This window comes from Ursus arctos, unplaced genomic scaffold (genome assembly GCF_023065955.2).
Source record: "Ursus arctos isolate Adak ecotype North America unplaced genomic scaffold, UrsArc2.0 scaffold_5, whole genome shotgun sequence".
In the NCBI taxonomy this organism is placed as follows: domain Eukaryota; kingdom Metazoa; phylum Chordata; class Mammalia; order Carnivora; family Ursidae; genus Ursus; species Ursus arctos.
Window position 1 is genome coordinate 52599364 of NW_026623067.1, and position 9992 is coordinate 52609355.

The window sequence follows — 9992 nt, forward strand, 5'->3', positions numbered from 1 at the left end:
GAACTCCAAAAAGGTCATAGACACTCAAGCTGCTGATTATGGCTTAGGAATGAACCTTCCTCCATATCCCTATTCCCTTAGGCCCAAGAGATAGAAAAGATACTATATTTGAGCCAAAGAAATAGAATCAAGAGAGTACCACAGTTGTAAAATCAGTAGCTGCTAGTGTCCAGCATGGACGTGAGTTCTAAAGATTCAAAGGCCTTAGATTCCAATGGTGATCAAAAGATTAAAACGCCCTTCTCCTTGCCAAGGCAATCTAACCTGATGCAGCAATGAGTGAAATGGTGTGACGTCCATAAAACCACCCTAGTGAGATCTTTGTTTTGAAAAAGAAAGTAAAAAAGGAAAGAAAATAGAAAGATGGTGACAAGCCTTGACGTGATTAAAACAAATCAGTAGGGCAATCTGTGTTTATGGGTAGTGTGAGGGGTGCCAATTCCGCTCACCTGGGCCAGAACTCCAGCTCTATTTCCATTCACCTCCGGGTGCCGGGTGCGTTCTTACACCCTGCCCGCTGGTGTGGTTCGCTGTTTAACACGTGCCTAAGAAACCAGACAAGTGCAGGCTGGAGGAGCTGGGGCACTGCACCGCAGGGCGCCAGAGGGGTCTCCTTCAAGACTGGCCACAAGGCCAAGTTAGCGTGAGCAACCGCCGTTAAGAGGCAACGCTGTGAAGGCAAGATGGAGGCGTCCCTCACTCCATCTGCTCCTGGGCACTCTTTTCAGCTTTCCTTTCTGAGCGGAGCCCCGTAGCTTCCTACTTGAAACGCTTCAAGTCTTCCTCCTGCTTGCCTGGGCTCACCCAGGATTCTTTTCAGAACATTTTACAAAGCCATTCCTGACAGGAATATATTTCACTGCCAGGAGCCTCTACTGACATCTCGGTCTCCCGGAGTCCTCTGATCACTCTTTTCTCCTCAAGAGCACAGACAACCTTTTATACAAATTTTCTCTCAGATTGTGTGAGAACTTTCTCCAAGGAAAAGTGAGATCTCGGCCAATGTCTTCCCACCACGGTGACAGTCAACTTTAAGAGCAGTGCTAGTCGGTTCGCGACCACTAAGCAAGCAGTACACAAAGCCGCAACACAGAGAGAACCCGCCCGGGCTGCGCGAGGCTGGCCACGCCGAGCAGGTGGCGCGCCAGCGGCTGGAGGGGCGGGCCTGCGGGCTGCGCATGCGCTACCTACGCAACCAGCAGCGCGGAGCGTTCACGGCGGCGGCGTGGCGTGGCGGCTGGGATTGGGGCCCCGTGAAGGCGCCGGAGCTCGTGGTCGCGCTTGGGGCACCCTCTTGTGTCACCTGGACCAGAGTTCTTTCCAGGATTAGTGCTGACTTCGTGATTAATCAGCATTTTCTGCGTTTCTCGGGGTGACGTCATCTGCTCAGAGATAAATTAGGCTCCTCTCTGAAAGCTCCTGCCCGAGCAGGATCCTGTGTCTCGGAGGCTGTCTCAGGGACCCCGCCCGGCCCAGGCAGCCACCGCCAAACCCGCCCTGTGGTCCCCTGGAGCGCTGGGTGCCCGGCCACAGCGCCCCTGTCATTGCTTTTGCTCACCGGTTAAATGCAAAAGCGCAAGGTTTTCTTTTCTTGGAGGATATGCTCAATTAAAAGGTGGAAAATTACAGAGAGAAAAGGAATCACCCAAAGCTTCATCCTCAGCGATGTTAATTCTGAAGCATTTGTGTCCAGGCTTTTTTTTTTTTTTTCTTCTTCTTTTTTCCAACAGATTTTCAAGTTTTAAACATTGCTCAGCTGCAGTCATGTTATAAATACATTATTTTGTATCCTACCTTTTTTTACTTACTATTGTACCACAAACGTGTTACGTACTTTTAGCAAACATTGCTTTAAAACTCATAAAGAGTTCCCTTAGTGGATGTACCATCAACATACTTAAATATTTCAATTTATAGACATTTAGTATGTCTCTAATTTTAACTGGATGGATAGTGGGTAGACCATCTCTGCACCATTCCCCATGTTTGGGGGCTATTAGTTGGTTGGTGGAGTATACAAGCCCTACCTAAGAATTTCACCCAGTGTATGTTCAGGAGTGACAGAAACTTGAAAATTTCTGTTTTCCATATTACTGATGGTAGAGGGTTAGGATAGCTAGTTGGTGGGGCAGAGCAGGATGAGCTTTTGTGCTCTTGAAGTGGAAAGTCACAGGCTTTGCCATGGAGGTGGTTAGTGGCAGAGGAGAATGCATCGCTTACTCGGGTGAGAAAGAGAGATCAAGGAAAAAGAGTAACCTGGCACCTAAAAGAAAAACTCTCGGGGGCACCTGGGTGGCTGTTAGTTAAGCGTCTGCCTTCAGCTCAGGTTGTGATCCCAGGGTCCTGGGACTGAGCCCTGCGTTGGGCTCCCTGCTCAGTGGGAAGCCTGCATCTCCCTCTGCCTGCTGCTCCTCCTGCTTGTTCTCTCTCTCTCTCTCTCTGTCAAAATCTTAAAAAAGAAAAAGTCTCCATGAAGATAAGCGGCTGATGATTTTTAGAACACTGATGTTGAACGCTCAGTTTTCATTCTGTTAGTCACAAGCTCCAATGTAGTATTTGGGCAAAATCTCGTTTCTTTCTCTTATTAAAAAAAAAACAACCCAGAAATTCAGAGAAAGAACTGGCCTAAGTGAAGGAAGAGTAACAGCACTTAGCATATTTTCTGCCTTGCTGTGATTTACCCCTCTGTAAAGAGAGATGGGCATGTTTTTGTAAGATTCCAGAAAACCTAGGATAAACAGCCAATGAGCCATCCAATACTTCTCTGTGAGCTCCTGCATACACCTACTTCTATTACTCTCCTGCAAGTCACCTTGACTGGACGTTGCAGTAGTAGATAGAGATGCTGGGTGAAAGACTGGTCATTAGAGAATACATTCAAGCTCCCAGGGCCTTTTTTTCCCCAGAAGATCTTACACATACTGTTATTTGTTAGTGTGCTTAGTAAAGGGCACGAAATGCTAGTAGTTATGTGAATACCAAAACATGATAGGTCCCTGGTGTGCTTGAAATTGCGATTGTCTGTAACCCAAGGGATAAGCAGGAACAGCCAGCTCTTGGCATCTCCCTCTGCATCTCTCTCTTTGCTTGGTCTGTGAAGGCTTTCCCTTTATGAGAGAAAATGTGGCACAAACGGTCTCTAGTCGAGCCAGTTTTCTCAATGCTATCTGTGTGGAAAGCTAGACTGACCAACTGGCAACGTTTTCTGTCTTGTTTTAAATGCACACCACAAAGCAGACCGTTTGTGTAATTGGCATATACTTTGCAAAGTAGCTGTCAATTCTTGACCCGTCTGAGAACTAGCAGTGAAGCAGTGATGTAACTTCAGAAGGACAGAGACAGGCAATGATGGCTTTCTTTTCCCTCTGAATCCAGAAGAGATGTTTGCTCTTCTCCCCGTCCCCTTTGCAGAGTGGCTTTCCCTACTGACAGTGCAGCCAGCCTCCTCCTTCCAACCCACTCGCTCTGTGGTCTCCACCTAGAGGACTGGGTGATATTTGCTCTAAGAGTAGAAGAAAGCCAGTCTTCTGAGGGTGACACTCCAGACCTGGCTGCCAGCAACAAACTGACCAGCTCCCAGATCTCCAAATCGGCTCCTTTTTTTAGTACCCAGGGATTCTCACAGCTCCCATTTCTGGAGGATGGTTTTCTTTTTGCTATCCAGCTCTCGTAGGATGGGGAAAAGCCAGCTCCATTTTCATCGTGTCCACTGAGGTCAGTCGCCCGGCCTGGTCTCTCAGCATCTCTTTCTCCAAGTCACAACATTCTCCAGGCACTTGTTAACCCTGCTGTGTTGTGCCCATTAAAAGGTCACCTGCTTTTTGAATTCTTTCCACTCTCCTCCCAGTTATTTGTGATAGCCTCTTAGAAGCTTAAAAATAACATTTATTTCCCCAGTGGTTTTGTATATTTCCATTTGGCAAACTTTATTTTGTTCCATGTGTTTCTAAGGGAACAGAAACCAAAATGGTTTATATCCTACTTCCTACAGTGGCCTGACTGATGTTTTCAGACTAGAATTGTCCTTCAGCCCAAAGTGGGTACACCCAACTATAAGCTGGGCCTTGATGAAGAAACTATATAAACTACAAGGACAATGGACATTGTCTGGTGGTTGGAAAATCTGCTTCATTGTACTTCCTTTAATCAAGCAGTGAATTTTTTAATAGATAGATTCAAGCCACTTTGCATGGATATGATTACAATATAAAAGAGAGTTACATTAAAATCATGAACCATGACACTGTGTCTCACTGTTAAAACAAAACTGAGGGCAGTGGAAGAAGTCAAAATGGAAGGCTGGAAGGGGTATACTGGGGGGCTTCCGGGGAAAGAAAATATGCAGGAAATGCTCTATTTGAAGATCTCAGTGATAGTTACGTGAATGTGTCCCCTTCCTGAAAATTCATTGAGCTCTACATTTATGATCACATTTTTCTGTATGTATGTTCTACTTCAATACAAAGTCAACTTACAATAAACAAACAAACTGAGGGGTTTTGTTGAAGTAGGCAGTTCAGGCAACGAAGGCAATTATTTATTCAACAAATGTTTTAGTGCCTACTCAGTACACAATGGTAAACACAAACTTTGTACAGATTACAGAAATAAGTTAGTGGCCACAGAGCCTGGCTTTTAGGAACTTACAGTTAAGAGTCAGCTACAACATAAGTTAAAAGGACTCAATCCATGTACCAATGTTGGATTATTCATTTTGGCAAACATACCATAGTAATGTAAGATGTGAACATTAGGGGACATGAGCTAGGGGGTATATAGGAATCCTACAGACAATCTTTGCAACTTTTCTGTAAATCTAATCCTATTCTAAATTTAAATTTTTATTTAAAAAATTTTCAGTATCATTAGAATGACTATAAGGGAGATATTACTTTTGGATTAAGGGAATCAGAAATGACTTTGTAAGAGGAAAAAAATGTGCGAACCAGGCCTTAAATGAAGAGAAGGATCATAATAAAGGGAACTGGGGAAGAAGTTTTCTAGACAAGGAAAAAAATGGTACGAGAAACTGTGAAGTCAATAGCCACCGTACGGAAATAACCTAAATGCCCATCAATGGATGAACTGATAAAGAACATAATATAGAGAGCAATATTATTCATACATATTATTATGAATAAGTATTATTCCTATAAATGGTGAAGTATTATTCAGCCACAAGAAAGAAGGACATCCTGCTGTTTTTGACAATGTGGATGGACTTTGAAGACATTATACTAAGTGAAGTAAGTCAGAGAAAGACAAATACCATATGATCTCACTTATACATGGAATCTAAAAAAGTTGAACTCGGGGCGCCTGGCTGGCTCAGTAGGTAGATCATCTGACTCTTGATCTCAGGGTCATTAGAGTTCAAACCCCATGTTGGGCACAGAGCTTGCTTAAAAATAAATAAATAAATAAATAAATAAATAAATAAATAAATAAATAAATAAAAAGCTAAAAAAAATGAAAAAGCAGAACTCTCAGAAACAGAGTAGAATGGTGATTACCAGGGGCTGGGCATGGGAGGTAAGAAATAGAGAGATGATGGACAAAGAGTACAAACTTCCAGTTTCAGATTCATTAGAAAAGGAATACGTACTGGGGATCTAATAGATAGCATGGTGATTACAGTTAATAATACTATATTATATACTTGAAAGTTCCTAAGAGAGTAAGTCTTAAATGTCCTCACCACACACACACACACACACACACACACACACACACACACACACACAAAAGGGAATTATACGATGTGATTAATCCTATGAGGGGAATCATTTTACAATGTATAAATGTAAGATTCAATACATGATAATACACCTTAAATTTACACAGTGTTACATGTCAATTCTAGAACTGGAAAAGAAACTGGAATGTATAACAGGACCAGCATGGGTCTGCCCAATTGGTGAGTTGAGAGCATGAAAAAAGTGGTAAAGTTGCACTGGAAAGCAGAGGGCTTTATGAGCAGATCAGTAAGAGCCTTAAATTTCTAAAACTTAACGAATGCACGAGAAATTAGCTCTGAATTGCTATTAAAACCCATTATTTTTTTTAAGAATTTATTTATTTATTTATTTGAAAACGAGCACAAGTGGAGGGGGAGGGCAGGGTTCAGAAGGAGAGGGAGAAGTGCACTCCCCGATGAGCAGGGAGTCCTACAGTGCAATGATGCCGGGCTCCATCCCAGGCCCCAGAGATCGTGCACTGAGCTAAAGACGCGAAGGCAAATGCTTAACCAACTGAGCCACCCAGGCACTCCAAAACCCATTATTTTACAATGAGAGATGAATACATTAATTTGAAAACCAAGAGAAATGAATATATTTAAATCACCTTTCAAGTGGGTGTATGTCTACTACGAGCTAAAAGAACTAAGTTGCAACATTTACTGAACAGTCACCATGTACCCAGCATTGTGATAAACACCTTATGTCTACTGTCATCCTCAGATCCTTATGAAGCATCTGTTATGATTTCATTCTGCAGATAGAAAATTGAGACCTTGTTTGTTTCCAGCAAATACAAAAGAGTCATAAATATAAAAAATAGATACAGCCACCTGAGATCCTGTTTGTTTCCAACAAAGGCAAAACTCATAAACGTCAAAAATAGATACAGTGCTTAGTGCCAGAATGTGCTTCAGTGGTTAAAATAGAGCTCTGAGTTGAAAATATGTTTACATTCACATTTTATTTAAATTTATCTTTGAACTGAAAAGAGAGTCATCTGGGACTGATTTAAGTTCTTCAAGACCTAGTGGTCTTGATAAGTCCATTTATCAAGCATGTTTTATGGAATAATTCAGACAAGCGTGTTTGGCAAGCGGCAATTATCACATGGAGTACCAAAAACTGATCAAGTCTGGCCTACGTAGACTAGACTAGATGTAGCGCAGGAGAGCCGCTTTCCAGTTTGATTGTAAACTCTTCTTCTGCGGAGTCAGAGACAACACAGCTATGCTACACAAACTATAGGGTGGACATCCTAGCTCTGAACTGCAAGTGTTTCCAAATAGTTCCAAAGAAAATGAAAAGGATTTAACCTTCCTATCATGGGGTTTCTAGACGTATTGTGACTTGCATGCAAAGCCAAGTTACTATGTATTTGAGAGTCATATGGCTCAATAGTTACTGTCATTTTTTCCCTTACTTATAAGACACAGTGAAAAACAATAAGTTTTAATTTGGCTCTTAATAAATTTCAAATCATGCAGAAATTAAAAGTTCATCAAAGATTCATAGTTTCTTTGAGAATTTCCTTCCTTTGTTTTTTTTTTTTTTAGAAGACTTTCCCTCCCCACAATAAACCACAAAACAATTTTCTCCCTCTTTATATGTGTTGAAAGAGAATTAAATTCTTGAGTGGAAATTGTGTTTTCCTTTAATTCCTGACAAACTCTGTCCTATACCTGACGGCCACAAGGTAGGAAGGCAGCTGAGTTATTCAAAGAAGCATTCTGTTCCTGATCTTGCCATTCAATATCACAGGGTGTGATGAAAACTGGAACAAATATGGAAATCACAGAGGTGCCAGAACATTACATTTTAAAAATGGAATTATTTGAGTCAATCTGGAATGTCTGGTTCTTTTGGTTTAGGCCTCATGGGTAGCATTGTGCTTCAAAAACAACTTGAATTGGCTACCAGGATTCCAGAAGGGTAACATAATCTCGTACCTTTGTGGAGAGATGCTTATCTTTGTCTACTGTTAACAGAAAGAGGCTGGATTCTTCCACCTTTTCATGTTTCAAAATGAAAATTGTTCAAATAAGTTTCAAACCTGAATGGAATTTGGAAACAAGAATGGGAGGATGTAATTTCTCAGTTCTTTTCAGTTTGTGCTAGTCTTTATTTGAAATAAATGCCCCAGCATGAATCAAATCCTTTACAGCTATAGAAATATGGGGCTTGGAGAGGCTCATCCTAACCACTTCCCCTTCTGTGATTTGGCAATCAGAAAGAAGTTCTCGGAGTTAGTAATCCTGAATACAAGGCTCAGACCTGCGAGGAGACAGAGACACTTAAATGAGACCCAGGAGTGGCAGAGGCTCACCTCCCCTCCTGGAAAATGCAGCCTGGAACCCAGCGACCTCTGCCCCCTGCCAGTGATGCTGTTACCCCTGCCAAGGCCTACACACAAAGTTGTAGGGGTGTTGTCCAACCACAGTAAAGGGTTGGGGAAAACCAGAGGGAATTACAACACACGAAGGAAGGAATTTTAAGCTGTGTCATCCAACAAAGGGAAAAAAATCCCCACCAAGTTAAGGGGACACACCCAAACTGCTAACCTTGTTGACTTCTTGTCGCAGAGTGCAATGAATCCCCAGGCACCTTTGGGACTCCTGAGTTTCTTCTTGTGGGTTGGTCTAATTCCATCACTCCTCTTCTCAGTGCAGTAGACACCTCCATGCCTGGTCTATTCCACCTAGAAGAAGACTCTTAATGGCTCCAGCAGGACAATCCACGATGCCTTGTTCCTTTTGAAGCATCGCCTTCAGTCTGGGTTACAGACATACCTCTTAATTTTTCTATGTGGAATGTCCACGCACTCTCACACACATGCTTCTCAACCTGTAATGTGCCTGTAAACTACCTAGGGTGGGGATTGAAGATGCATTTCTTACAAGCTGCCAGGTGATGCTGCTGGTGGGGTTAGTGGCCCACATTCTGAATAGTAAGGATCTAATCAGTATTCAATCCCTATTCGACTGTCTTCAATTATCTCAAATATCTTTGACAGTTTTTTTTTTTTTTTAATTCAGGATCCAATCAGGAATCATGCACTACATTTGGCTGTCATGTCTTTTTAGATAGAGGATGTGAGCATTTATTTGGCTGCTTATTTGGTTACACAAAGACCCAGTGAAAGCGTTAGCACTTCCCCCTGTGAGTCCCTCCTCCACTAAAGATGGAGAAAAGGACCACACTCCTCACAGGCTCTGTGAGGGAGGGGCAGAGGAGAGGGTGATGTTTTCAGTTACATCTGAAAGGAGCCAACCGCCTGGGCCAGTGGTATCATGGTGACCCGGAACCTGGAACTCCCCTCCCCAACAGTAGGAAAGCAATGATGAGCTTACAAAGTGCTGGATTTAACTGAGTTTGCAAGAAGACACCATTGGTGGAATCGAATGTTTGGCCACAGTTCCAAACCTATGATAGAAAAATATTCAGTGCCACCCAGATTGCAATGGGTGGAGTGACTGGCTGGTGTGCGGGAGTTTTGTTCCAGAAAGTTGGAAAGCTTGCAGCACCGGCAGTAAGTGGTGGCTTTCTTCTTCTTCATATTGCCAATCACAGTGGCTGTGTGCAGACAGCCTGGAAGAGAGTTGAAAAAGATGTAAACAAAGCAAAAAAGATGAAGAAAGGAGCAAATAAGGAAGCACCTGAAATCAACACTACAAGTGAAGAAGCAATAGAATTTATCAGACAGAACATTGTAATACCCAGTGGATTTGTGGGAGGCTTTTTGCTAGGCCTTGCATCTTAAGGATATGAATATTCTATCATAGTAGAGTCGCCTGTAGGAAGAGAAATGGTGTCAACAAGGTGGTTTCTCAGGACGCCTGGGTGGCTCAGTTGTTAAGCGTCTGTTCAGTTCATGATCTCAGGGTCCTGGGATCGAGCCCCACATCGGGCTCCCTGCTCAGCAGGAAGCCTGCTTCTCCGTCTCCCACCCCCCCTGCTTGTGTTCCCTCTCCCGCTGTGTCTCTCTCTGTCAAATAAATAAATAAAATCTTAAAAAAAAAAAAAAAAACAAAAACCCAAGGTTGTTTCTCAACATTACTTGCTGCCGGATTCTCCAGGGCAGTGAGAAACAGCTAGGTGGACAATACCAAACTCACACGTTAGTGTTTTGCTATGGACATTTGGCAAACTAGTATCTTCTGTAAAAACAAGCTATATGGCATGTATACAATACTATTCCTGAGAAAAACATGGCTTTCATTATTCTTTCTTAATTTGCATTTGTTTTTAAATTAG

At 42.6% G+C, this 9992-nt stretch overlaps 1 pseudogene; it reads left to right on the forward strand.

Annotated features, from left to right (window-relative positions):
- Positions 1 to 9059: 9059 nt before the first annotated feature.
- LOC123001045 (FUN14 domain-containing protein 1-like) lies at positions 9060 to 9498 on the forward strand (annotated as a pseudogene).
- Positions 9499 to 9992: the final 494 nt, after the last annotated feature.